The sequence below is a fragment of the Xenopus laevis genome, chromosome 2L (assembly GCF_017654675.1).
Source record: "Xenopus laevis strain J_2021 chromosome 2L, Xenopus_laevis_v10.1, whole genome shotgun sequence".
Taxonomy (NCBI): domain Eukaryota; kingdom Metazoa; phylum Chordata; class Amphibia; order Anura; family Pipidae; genus Xenopus; species Xenopus laevis.
In genome coordinates, this window is record NC_054373.1 from 61,577,762 (window position 1) to 61,591,496 (window position 13,735).

The 13,735-nt window shown below is 41.1% G+C and overlaps 1 long non-coding RNA gene across 1 annotated transcript; it reads right to left on the minus strand.

The window, feature by feature from the left end:
- Nucleotides 1–3,152: 3,152 nt before the first annotated feature.
- On the minus strand, nt 3,153–5,028 carry LOC121399942. The gene is made up of 2 exons (XR_005965356.1): nt 3,479–5,028; nt 3,153–3,386 (listed from the first exon to the last, which is right to left on the minus strand). It is a non-coding gene; the product is annotated as an uncharacterized LOC121399942 (long non-coding RNA).
- Nucleotides 5,029–13,735: the final 8,707 nt, after the last annotated feature.

The window sequence follows — 13,735 nt, forward strand, 5'->3', positions numbered from 1 at the left end:
CTCCAGATTCACTAAAATGTTGTGAGAATAGCAACACCCGCTAGTCTGGGGGGCATCACCCAATTTTCCCCTCTTTTTTTTTTTTTGCACTAAAACTATTTGGCAAAAAATCTCTCAGAGGGAAAGTTTACTTACCTCTCACCACAATGCCAACCAACAGACTGAACCAACTGTCGCATCCCCAGGTATGAAGTCACCTCTGTTCCCTGCTTTTAAAGGGGAAGTGTCCCCTGTTGTTGAGTGAGGTTTATATTTTGCCTTAGATGTGCAGTACATAAACAGCTTATTATGTACACAGAGCATTGCTTTGTATGTGTGGCCTATTGAGTCAGTGCAGTTACTGTGCTGCCACATCTGTTGGATCCATTCATTCATCAGCCATGGTTCCAATCACTGCTGCTGCTGTTGCTAAGTCTGGTGGAACCGGGGGGTCCTTTGCTTGTAGGGGTTACCTTCCTTAGCCTGAATAGTGGGTATAGATGGGGTTACACTCTGACCAAACAATAGAAAGGGCTTTGTTCTTAGTTGGGGAATATACAAGGTATGTATGGGGGGGCATATTCTTCTAGTAAGGGACAGATGGGTGGGGCAGCAGCACAAATCATTCATTACTCTGGCAGTGACCAGGCCATTGCATCTTGGGAAACAGGAAGTGATGCTGCATATAGACTGATGTCAGTAACACAATATGACACAGGGTTGCCAGGTTGGCGGTTTCCCTGCCAAATTGGGCTACTAATTTAAACCTCTGGTAGGTTTTTAAAGTCCAAACTAGCCAAGCTACGGATTTGGGTTACTTTTTGCAGCTTTTGGCTGGTTTGTGCAATATTTTTTCATATAAAAAGATATGACCAATGTTGGGTTCATATATTCTCACGCCTCTTCCCATAGGATTCTCAATTTGGGATATAGGATTCTGGACCACAATGAGTAAGCCCCTCTTAGATTTGAATAAATACTGAATCAAATTGAGCCTGGCCCCCAAGTTCCCCTGGGGCCTGATTTGAACCAATCAGATTCACTTTGGTTATTAACCTGGTCCAGACTGAGAATTAAAATAGGCCCTGGCATTTCAGGTACACAGAGGCCCAAACAGCCCAAACAGCCCCAACCAGCCCACTAAATACTGACTTTCAATGGAAGCTTATAGCAGCCCCTCTGGCATTTGCCAGAACCCACAGATTGCCAGTCCGGGCCTGTTATTAACAAGACGGCTTTATTTGAGGTATACATTAATACACAACATTACAATACAGATTAAATAATTGCTCTTATGTCCTTAAAGCTTGTGAGGACATGGGGGAACAATCAGCAATAGAACATGTTCTATTGCTGATATAGAGGTTATGCTGTGTCGGTCATGAAATGCTTAGGGGCCATATTTTGAGTTTTTTGTCATATTTCATTTGTATGTTTTTTATGCTGTAATAAGAATAGATAGAGGATAAAGAGCTTTCTTTTCTGTACAGCCACCATCCAGCTTGAACCGTTGTTTGTGCTGTTGTGTGTGTGCAAGCACCTCTTTATATCCTCTGCCTGTTTCTCTCTTGTCTAGTTTGCAAAACCTGCTATCACAACAAAAGCTTCAGCACCAGGGATTGCTCTAAGTGCTGCAGAATCAAAAGGAGAACAGTCCTGAAGAGAAATCCGTTGCCAAGTCTACAGCAGACTGAAAGGAAACCAGTGCAATGATGCATTTTTTTATACCTCAATCTGTATATTATGCACAGAAGTTTATTTAAGAAATTAACAGAATTTTTGTAAGCTCTTTTTATTGTGTCGAAGTTTTTGGGTTTTCTATTTTATTTATATTTTAACAGCCTTTTTTAATGTCTCAGATGCTGAATATGTTTAGGAACAACCACTAACTCATACTTTTATTCCCACCAGCCCTGCTAGTGCTGCCTGATTCTACTGGATAATATACCAATAGGATTAGGGCATCTGAGTAGAACTAAATCCTAAAATCATTTTTTTTAATGTTACATGTGGGGATTTGGAGAAATCTAAACTTCTGCTTTTCTTCTGAACTGCACTGATTATATAGGTGTTTTACCAAGGGTCTCCACAACTGTTACGTTTTCTAATAATCATTTAAAGGAGAAGGAAATTCCCTGGGTGCAAAAACCCTCCCCTGTGTTGCCCCTCCTCCCCCCTGGCCTACCTGTCCCGCCGGGCAAATGCCTCTAACTTGTTACCCCTCTGCGCAGGTCCTGTCCACGGAGCTCACAGACGCCATCTTCTCCCAAGCGGTCTTCTCCCTGCTTTGATCGGCGTTTTTGGCGCATGTGCAGTAGGAGCATTTACCGGTACGGATCTACTGCGCATGCGCCGAATGTCACGAAGTTTTCCAATTTCACTTCGTGACATTCGGCGCATGCGCAGTAGATCGGTACTGGTAAATGCTCCTACTGCGCATGCGCCAGAAGATGCCGATCAAAGCAGGAAGACCGCTTGGGAGAAGATGTCGCCTGTGAGCTCCGTGGACAGGACCTGCGCAGAGAGGTGAGTAACAAGTTAGGGGCATTTGCCCGGGGGGACAGGTAGGCCAGGGTGGAGGAGGGAGGGGGGCAACACAGGGGAGGGGGGAGGGATTTTTGCGCCCAGGGGGTTTCCTTCTCCTTTAAGTCAGATGACCATATGAGAACATTGGGACATCCATACATGTGAAAAAACTATTCATGATGCACACTTCACTAAATTGACTGCTAAACACCTTTTGCACTCCTTTCCTATGTAAATCTTCAAGAGATTGTTATAGATGCCCCACTGCTCTGACTTCTGGATCTGGTCCAAGCAATAATTTAGGAAGTGAAGCAGCAGCAGTGAAGCTTACAGCAGCCACCGGCCAGCATAGGTATAGAAAAACTATTATCATATCAGTCTAAGTTAATTTAAAAAAATAATCTTTGTTTTCTATTTTATTTTATTTTTTTCAGTTTCTTCTAATTTAAATAAATTAAGTAACTGACATTTCTTTGTCTTGTGCCAAAACACCATGACATCACCTACTTTTTTTTTTCCCCCCAACTATATTTATGTAGGAACAGTCTTATTTTTCATTAGTTATTTTATTTAAACAAATGTCCTACTTTTGCAGATTTGCATTATTACAATAAGGTATGCAAAGAAAAAATGTCTGGACTTCTGGATGCTGTTTGTTCAACATTTATCATAATACATTCCTTTAAAATAAATCAAGCATGAAAGTACAAGCTGTTTTGTATTTGCATATTTTACCCAAGGGAGAAAATGGTTTCTTCTACAAGTGCATGATCCCTTATCCAGAAAGCTCTAAATTACGTGAAGACCATTTCCCAAAGAGTCCATGATGCCTCATCCAGATAATCCCAGATCCCAAGCATTCTGCATAGTTGATCCCATACCTGCATTTGGTGCAGAGATCATACATGAGATTGAAGCAATTAAAGGACCAGTAACACATTTTAGAGAACCCAGTCCCAATCAATGCACTTACATAAGTAACATCAAATATGCAGCTGCATCCTGCTTTCTAGTAAGGAAACCGATACAAATGGAAACCGCAACTTTCTTGTGGAGTCCAATGGGGCCCGCCATCTTGCAGCACTAGAAAAGCCTCTTCTCTCTGCCTGCGCGCCGCTGTGAGCCTCTTCCTGTCCTTCGGGATCCAACTTCCTAGTTTGTGATGTCACTTCCGGAAGTGACATCACCTAGCAACCACTAGTTACCTGTTGCGCTGTCAGCATGCTCTTATCTGTTCTAACAAACTGTTCCCCTCCACTGCCTCTCATCAAGCCCCAGCCATTCCACGAGCCTCTGACATGTGCGCCTCTCTCTTCCCCAGCCCTTCCATGTGTGTGTGTGTGTGTGTGTGCGCCTCCCTCCCAGCCCTCGCCGATCGTTGAAGCAGCCCTTCCACTTTGCCTGTCCTCCCCAGCCATTCCGTTTTGTGTGCCTCTCCCCCCAGCTCTTTCCTGTGTGTGTGTGCCTCCCTCCCAGCCCTCACCGATCGTTGAAGCAGCCCTTCCACTTTGCCTGTCATCCCCAGCCATTCCGTTTTGTGTGCCTCTCCCCCCAGCTCTTCCGTGTGTGTGTGCCTCCCTCTCAGCCCTCACCGATCTTTGAAGCAGCCCTTCCACTTTGCCTGACCTCCCCAGCCATTCCGTTTTGTGTGCCTCTCCCCCCAGCTCTTCCGTGTGTGTGTGCCTCCCTCTCAGCCCTCACCGATCGTTGAAGCAGCCCTTCCACTTTGCCTGTCATCCCCAGCCATTCCGTTTTGTGTGCCTCTCCCCCCAGCTCTTCCGTGTGTGTGTGCCTCCCTCTCAGCCCTCACCGATCGTTGAAGCAGCCCTTCCACTTTGCCTGACCTCCCCAGCCATTCCGTTTTGTGTGCCTCTCCCCCCAGCTCTTCCGTGTGTGTGTGCCTCCCTCCCAGCCCTGGCCGATCATTGAAGCAGCCCTTCCACTGTGCAGGTCCTCCCCAGCCATTCCGTTGTGTGCCTTTACTCCCCAGCTCTGTGCGCAGCGTCGCTCTATGGATCCTCTCTGGCTGCTCTGAAAATGAAGTGACTTCCTGGTTCCGGAAGTCACGTGAGGAGGAGAGCTGTCGGGGACGCGCTTATAGGTAGAAGCTGCAGCTGCTGGTCGCCGTTTTTCATTAGAGCATGGAGGGGATTTTTATAAGTGAATTCTTAGCTAAACCTAAGGTTAATATAAAAAGCAATAGGATATGGGTATTATTTGGAGGGTGTAGTTTTGATTTTTTTAATGAAAAAAAATGGTGTTACTGGTCCTTTAAGGCAAGTTTACACTGCTGTGGTTGTCCCCAAGGAAGGTCACAAGTGTGTCTGATGTACTGGATCTGTTTTGAGATACACTTAGTCTTTGCCCCCATGCCATGCATATTTGTTGAAGGAGTACTTCATGCTCTACTGCAAGCTTAAGTTTTAGTTGTTGCTTTGTGTCTCTTGCATCAATGCTCTTGAAAGAAACTAAACCTCATCACATAATTGGGTTCAAAATGAAGAAGATATATACCTTTGATAATGCCTGCATTAGCACATCAACTTTTTTTTTGTTCCTGATGACCTGGGCTTAGGGGTCAACTCACTCTGTGTATATACAATATAAAAGTCACAATAAAAGGCTGAGATTCACATTACATAGCAGATATAACCTCATTTTTTTCTGCTAATGATTTCCCACAATGCCTAAGCTTAGCTTCTCTAAAGTAACACTGAGTATGTGCAGTGCCACTGACATTCAAAGATGTGGAGCTACTGTGAAGAAACTTGAACACGTTTCATTTATTTATAAGGCTGGAGGAGAAAGTTCACAATATAGAATGCAGTATATACTTTTGTAGGCTTTGGTATTCCTTTTAGAATGTTAAGTATGTCAATCCAGAAGAGTGTTTGTCATTAGCGTAAATAAAGTCTGTGGCTGAAATCTAATTTGTCAAAAGCTTCCTTACCATAGACTAGCATTGACTAGTAGACATAGGCTTCAGTAATAGTGATAAGCAAGCTGTCCCTAACCTCTGCCAGCCCAACTTGACACACTACAAATACTTAAATAACCTGTGCCTGTCATCACCAATATAATATAAATTCAATTTGGCAGCAGTCTTAGACCAGGGCAATTTGTTAGAGACAGCTAGAGTAGCAGTATGGAGGATTATGACCCTCTACCCAGTAAAGAGTCAACCCAAAGCATGCCAACCTATGCACTGTGTATACTTCAAGTTTACTACCCAAATAATTCTCACCTTGGTGCTGAACACGCAGTGTAGTAATTGCAGAACACACAAATATATGCAGAATGCATAGCCCATAGTGATATATTGTATCTTTATTTAAAAAAAAAAATATTGACACAGTACAGAAATTTCACATTTGGATGAGGCTTACATATTAACATTGCTCTATTTTCAGCACCACTTGCTGCACTAGTCCACATATCCGTATAAAAATGAAAAAAATGCCATGCAGCTGTATAAAATATCTCCGTTCTTGAATCTTGCAGCATTATGAGCCACAGTACATGTTGGGAACTGAGACGAGTATTGAGAGAGCCCTCTGCAAAGCTGACTGCCTGGCCATATTTAATGCTGCACGCAGGACTTTCTGGGAGAGATGCTATTGTAGGGGAATATGTGGACTACAGACAGCCAAAACAGCATGAGGTGATCAGTTTCCATATAGTTGTTCCACAAGTGTTTCTGTCTGACTCATGAAGGTTTTATAACAGGTTGGTGAGCAGGCTCGGAACATGAATAGGAGTTTGCGGATGCCAAAGATTTTCTTGCCAGGCTGAATAAAGCAAAGTCCTTCATCTTACAGTGGTCCTCTGCAGCAATCACGCACTCTGAAACTAGAGACAATGAAGAAAATGTTTGCGCTAACATGATGTACCTTGTATATGAGTATATTTGTGGTTTCCTATAGTATTCCTTATTGACATTATATATAATATGGATAAGGGCAATGACACATGGGGATGCTTTGGGTGCTTTTTGTGCCACGATTTCTAGTAGCTGGTCACCTAAGTGCCCAAAGCAGCCCCCATACATACAGTATGAATGTTAATTGCCTGACAAGTGCAAGTATCACTGCTAGGGACAGTATTATAACCTGATAAATTGTACTGATAGGTTTCCAGGCAACCCCTGAAAATGGTGACAAAAGTGCTTGTCATGGTTATTTACACACACACAGTTGTGTTCAGAATAATAGCAGTCCAATATAACTAACCTCATCAATCACTGTTTTTCATAGAAATGATATTTCTACATGGCAAATACTCTAAAACACCTACTGGTAAATTAATAGAAATCCAACAGACATAACATGCGTGCTGATGATTCTGTGTAATTGAATCATTAATCGAGGCTTGTTCCAAATAATAGCAGTGTGGAGTTCAATTAGTGAGGTCATTCACTGGGTAAATAGATAGGCTGTGCAAAATAAAAAATGCTTCTAATATAGTTGGTTAGCCAAAAATGTAATCTATAATGGGTTCCTGCTTTTCAGCTCTCTAACTCTTAGTTACTTACTATAAGAGGGGTCACATGGGACATATCTGTTCAGTGAGTTTGAAATTGATCCTCCGCATTCAGCTCAGATTCAAAAGCAAACAGTTATGACTCATGTGGCCCCTTTAAGTCACTGGTTACTGCCTGGTAGCCAATCAGTGGAAACCAAGGGAGATGAAAAGCAGGAAGTAGTGTTCTGGCTATTATATTTGACGTCCAGTCACTCCAGCCTTTATACATTACATTTTTGGCTAACTAACTATATTAGAAACATTTTTATTTTGCACAGCCTATCTATTTACCCAGTTTTTATTTTTACACTGAACAATTCCTTTAAGGAAGGAAGGCAGCAAATGTTGTGCATGCTGGTTATAGTGCATTTCTCTCTGAAAATCTGAGTAAAATTAGTAATTTCAGACATTGTTCAGAAGAAAAGTGTACTTGGATAAGAGCGTTGATTGGCGAGGGCAAAACATATAAAGAAGTGCAGAAAATTATAGACTGCTCAGCTAAAATTACAGTATGTCAAATGCTTGAAAATGGCAACCAAAACCTAAAAAACTAAAAAACTACCATTGGAATGGATAAAAGAATAGTCAAAATGGCAAAGACTCAGCCAATGATCAGCTCCGGGAAGATCAAAGAAGGTCTAACGTTACCTGTGATACTGTTACAATTAGAAGATGCCTATGTGAAGCCAAGCTATCGGCAAGAGGCCCCCACAAAGTCCCATTGTTGAAAAAAGACACGTGCTGAAGAGGTTACAATTTGCCAAATAATACATTGACTGACCTAAAGAGAAATGGAGCAACATTGTGTGGACAGATGAAAACAACTTTGTTCTTTTTGGGTCTAGGGGCCCAGACAGTTTATCAGACGACCCCCAAACACTGAATTCTAGTTACAGTACAGTGTGAAGCCAGTGAAACATGGTGGCACAAGCATCATGATATGGGGATGTTTCTTATACTATGGTGTTGGGCCTATTTATCACATACCAGGGATCATAGATCAGTTTCAATACATCAAAATACTTGGAGAGGTAATGTTGCCTTATGCCAAAGAGGAAATGCCCTTGAAATGGGGGTTTCAACAAGGCAATGACCCCAAACACACCACTGAAAACTGCTGTGGAAATAACTGCTTTATAAAAGATTCATTAATCCAAAACTGAATCAAGGATTCGGTGCTTTCCTACTAAATAATGTGAGTTGAGAAGCGGATAGACTGGCCAACCATACAAAGAGTTATATTCCATTGCTTTTTTATGGTTAACCCCTAGATGGTATTTCTTAACCGAAAACCCTTTTTCCAGAAAGCTCTAAATTACAGGAAGGTCATCTCCCATAAAGTGCATTTTAATCAAATCATTGTAATTTTTTTTTTAAACATTTCTTTTTTCTCTCTAATAATAAAACAGTACTTTTGTACTTGATGGCAAATAAGAAGCATAAATTCACATTGATGAAAAAAGCAATCCTATTGGTTTTTTTAATGTTTAAATGGTATTAGAAGAGTTATGGAGTGATCCAAATGATAGTAAGTTCCCTTATCTGTAAAACCCTGGTCCCAAGCATCGACAAGACAACGACCCCAAACTCACCAGTAAACGAGCAACATCTTGGTTCCAGACCAAAAAGATTGACGTTATGGAGTGGCCAGCCCAATCCCCAGACCTTAATCCAATAGAAAACTTGTTGGTGACATCAACAATGTTGTATCTGAGGCAAAACCAAGAAATGCAGAAGAATTTTGGAATGTAACAGGTGCCAGAAGTTGGTGGACTCCATGTAACACAGATGTGCAGCAGTTCTCAGAAACTCTGATTATACAACTAAATATTAGTTCAGTGATTCAAAGGAAAGCAAAATCTTGAAGCATTTTTCAGTTTATACAGTGAATGTTTGAGTTTGTAAATAATGCAGACACTGCTAATTTTGCAGCAGCCTAAGGGCTCTTACACATGGGCATTTTTCCTGCGTTTTTTATGCATTTGATGCGAATTAAATCGCAGGTTTGAACTCGAAAAAATGCATTCACTAATTGATTCCATTATGTTCTGCTAGGCTGTCCTCATGAGCGCTCTGAGTTGCGTTTTACTCAATTTGCGTTTAAGTGCATTTGTTTAGATGCAGCATGCGCAGTGTAAGAGCCCTAATATTCCTTTTTTTTTAACTTTCTGTAAAGGAATAACACAAATTTGATAAATGTTTCTTCATGTTTTGATTTGGAATAGAATGTGCAGTGTTCCCAATGCATTTGCATGTATGGAAATTAAAGCTATCATAAGGATTTTGAGCTCAATTTGGTTTTTTAAACACACTGCTATTATTCTGAACACAAATGTATCTGTGGAGGCTGATTGGGGTGCCATATTTTGTCCTACTAATTGCAGTGTTTGAAGTATTCAAAAAGTAGCCACGTGTGTCATTACTCTAATAGTACCTTAATGGTGTGACCTTGTACTTGTGATTGTGACAATTATACATCTTTGAAAACCCCTTTAAAATGGAACCACTGCTATACTGACCCATTCTAAAATCAATAGAAACACGTCAGCCTTTACTTATAATGAAATGCCACAAATTTAAAAATAAAATAAAGCAAAGATAAAATTCCACCCCAGCCCAGAGGTACTTACCCCTCCCACCACCCCAATCAGGCTTAGTGCAGACAGCCCATTCTGTCCCTTCCACTGGACTGGTGTCAGGAAGATCATTCAATAAACTGAAGAAATCTTTACTGTTGCACTGCAGCCTATAGAAGAATTGTCCAGCCTATAGAAGGATTGTCCAGCCTATAGAAGAATTGTACAGCCTATAGAAGAATTGTACAGCCTATAGAGGAAATGTACAGCCTATAGAGGAAATGTACAGTCTATAGAGGAAATGTACAGCCTATTGAAGAATTGTACAGCCTATAGAAGAATTGTACAGCCTATAGAAGAATTGTACAGCCTATAGAGGAAATGTACAGCCTATAGAGGAAATGTACAGCCTATAGAGGAAATGTACAGTCTATAGAGGAATTGTACAGCCTATAGAAGAATTGTACAGCCTATAGAGGAAATGTACAGTCTATAGAGGAAATGTACAGCCTATTGAAGAATTGTACAGCCTATAGAAGAATTGTACAGCCTATAGAAGAATTGTACAGCCTATAGTTCCACCACTTCACAATGGAACAAAGTGAGGGAGGGGTTGCATTACACTGTGAGCCTATGGGAGGTGGACTGGTCATTGTGATCACAGACACACACAATATTATATAGATACATATTCTTATATATATAATTCTTATAATATGACCATACCGCTGATCTGTGATAGTTAGTCTATATATGTAGAACATATATGAATACGGCTATTTCTGACTGAAAACAACTCACAGTTATCATGTCATGCTATGACGCAGCACACTATCATCAGGCCAATCTCGCCCCCCCCGCCCTCATATAACTACTTTATAGTCCGCTGTAACCTGGGGACCTGGCATTTGCTTCCCCCGAGCAGACACTATGTTGCCACTAAAAGCCCATTGTAGGGAGGGGGGATGCACAAAGCAATAACTGACTATGGTATAATGGCTGCCTGGTTTTAGCCAAGTCTGTATTGCTTTCTCCAATAACCTAGTACGTGTGCTGGTGACTGCACTAGTATGTTTGCTGATATCACATTCTTATTGCCCACAATTTTCCTGCTGCAATTTAGTGCCTGCTACCCTCTAATTGTCAAGATGCCTGTGGTTTTGTGCCTGGTGATAAAGGACAAGGAAAGTTAAACTAAAGAAGTAGCTAGAAATATTGTACATTATGTTTTGGGCTTCTGTACCAGCCCAAGGCAACCACAGCCCTTTAGCAGTAAAGATCTGTGTCTCCAAAGATGCCCCAGTAGCTCCCCATCTTCTTTTCTGCTGATTCACTGCACATGCTCTGTGCTGCTGTCACTTACTTAAATAAAAAAAATCCTGGCTGGACGCCGCCAATATAGCTTCCGCTTTTAATAGCTGACCAAAACAAAGTCTTTTGTGTCTATTTGCTTATAATGCATACTTCAACCAGGGAACAAATTTTACTCCCAAATGAGTTGACGATTGCCGTAGAATATGGGAAACATAAACTCAGGGAAATGTGTTAAAGAAAATTACTTCTCAAGTACTCCAAGGGTAAAAGAACAGGAGTCTTTTGGTATTTGTAGTTACAGAATGGCTAATTCTTAGCAACTTTTTAATTGGCCTTCATTTTTTAATTTGTTTTATAATATTCATTTGCCTTCCTTATCTGACTCTTTCCAGGTTTGACATAGGGGTCACTGACTCCACCTAGAAAAACAAATGTATTGTTATTACTCATCTCTATCCAGGCCCTCTTCTATTAATATTTCAGTCTCTTATTAATATCAGTGCATAGTGGCTAGGGTAATTTTGACCCTAGCAACCAGACTGCTGAAATTGCACTGAAGAGCTGCTGAATAAAAGGCTAAATAACTCATAAACCACAAAATAAAAAACAAAACCCAATTGAAATTTGTCTCAGAATATCACTCTCTACATCATACAAAAAAATAAATTAAAGGTGAACAACCCCTTTAATAGCAATATAGTTGGACTTTTGGCTGCACAGTGCTCTATTGATGGATCTGCAAGGTGCTTTTATCGCATATATGTACACCCACTTCGAGCATTTCTGCTTTGCAGTGGTGTAACTACAGTGCAAAAAAATCTTTGGAGCGCCCAGTGCACTGCACTTCCTAAGCTGTCCGCCTACTCCTTGCCCCATACCCAGCTACTCCCGCGTCATGCCCGCTTACTCCCTGCCCAAGGCCGGAGTAGCCAGCATCCCCCTTCCCTGGCCAAAAGTAAGAAGTGGCTGAGAAGGAGGGTTCCATTTAACTGTAGAGGAAGCAGACCCCGCAGTTCAGGCCACCCTATGATAAAGGGGTCTACTTCATCTATAGTTGCGCCATTGCTGCTTTAATATTTTTTATAGATATTGGACATTTGTATTGTTTCATTCATGCAATGAACCATCATGTAAACATAATGAAGCTGAGTTAGCCTGAAAAGTGCCTAAAGTGGCCTGAAATATTACTGTGTATCTGTGATTAAAGCCATGATGTTACAAAAAAGGCTTTTTAATTTTGGACTAATGGACGGTGCTGTTCATTGTTTTATAAGGGGTGCAGACATGAAATTCTTTTGCCATATTGTATCCTTCATGAAGTACAGATGCTGCAGTGTGTCATGGAATTCTTGCAGCCTTAATATGTCATGTAGTGAAGTGCAGGTCTACATAAAAACTTCAGAGGCCTGGAGCTTGGAAGGTGCAGAATGGCACTACATTGTGGTAGAATGTGCTTTAAGCTTTTCTGGTACTAGCTGTTGTTTATAGGCTCCCGCAATGCAAAGTTTCATCCATTTGGCTATGGTACCTTTGCCACTGTAGACTACAGCCTGAAATATTAAAAGGGTGGTTCACCTTTAAGTTAACTTTTATTATGTTATAAAATGGCCATTCTAATTGGTCTTCATTATTTATTTTTATAGTTTTCAAACGGAGTTCACCGACCCCATCTAAAACCAAATGTGATGTAAAGCTGCAAATGTACTGTTATTGCTACTTTATATTATTTATCTTTGTATTCAGGCCCTCTCCTATACTTATACTGGATATATCCCAGTCTTTTATTTAAATCAATGCACAGTTGCTAGGGTAATTTAGAATCTAGCAACCAGACTGCTGAAACCGGAGAGCTGCTGAATAAAACACTAAATAACATGTTGTTGTCTCTGTATTTATACTGCTGCTAGGGGCTTAAATTATACAGTTGCCAATTGATGTGTTCTGGAACATTGAACACAAAAGCATAAAAGATGACACTTTGTATATGTGTTTTCCGAGCATATCCTGGTTCTGGGGGCATTAAAAATGAAGTTGCATTCAACGGGATTATATTACTATTTTATCTGTGGTAAAAATTTAATTTCAGCATATAGCATCCCCTAGGCAAAGCAAATTAGGACTAAAATTTGCCATTGCCATTTGCATTGTTTATTCATTTGCCTTCCTTATCTGACTCTTTCCAGGTTTGACATAGGGGTCACTGACTCCACCTAGAAAAACAAATGTATTGTTATTACTCATCTCTATCCAGGCCCTCTTCTATTAATATTTCAGTCTCTTATTAATATCAGTGCATAGTGGCTAGGGTAATTTTGACCCTAGCAACCAGACTGCTGAAATTGCACTGAAGAGCTGCTGAATAAAAGGCTAAATAACTCATAAACCACAAAATAAAAAACAAAACCCAATTGAAATTTGTCTCAGAATATCACTCTCTACATCATACAAAAAAATAAATTAAAGGTGAACAACCCCTTTAATAGCAATATAGTTGGACTTTTGGCTGCACAGTGCTCTATTGATGGATCTGCAAGGTGCTTTTATCGCATATATGTACACCCACTTCGAGCATTTCTGCTTTGCAGTGGTGTAACTACAGTGCAAAAAAATCTTTGGAGCGCCCAGTGCACTGCACTTCCTAAGCTGTCCGCCTACTCCTTGCCCCATACCCAGCTACTCCCGCGTCATGCCCGCTTACTCCCTGCCCAAGGCCGGAGTAGCCAGCATCCCCCTTCCCTGGCCAAAAGTAAGAAGTGGCTGAGAAGGAGGGTTCCATTTAACTGTAGAGGAAGCAGACCCCGCAGTTCAGGCCACCCTAT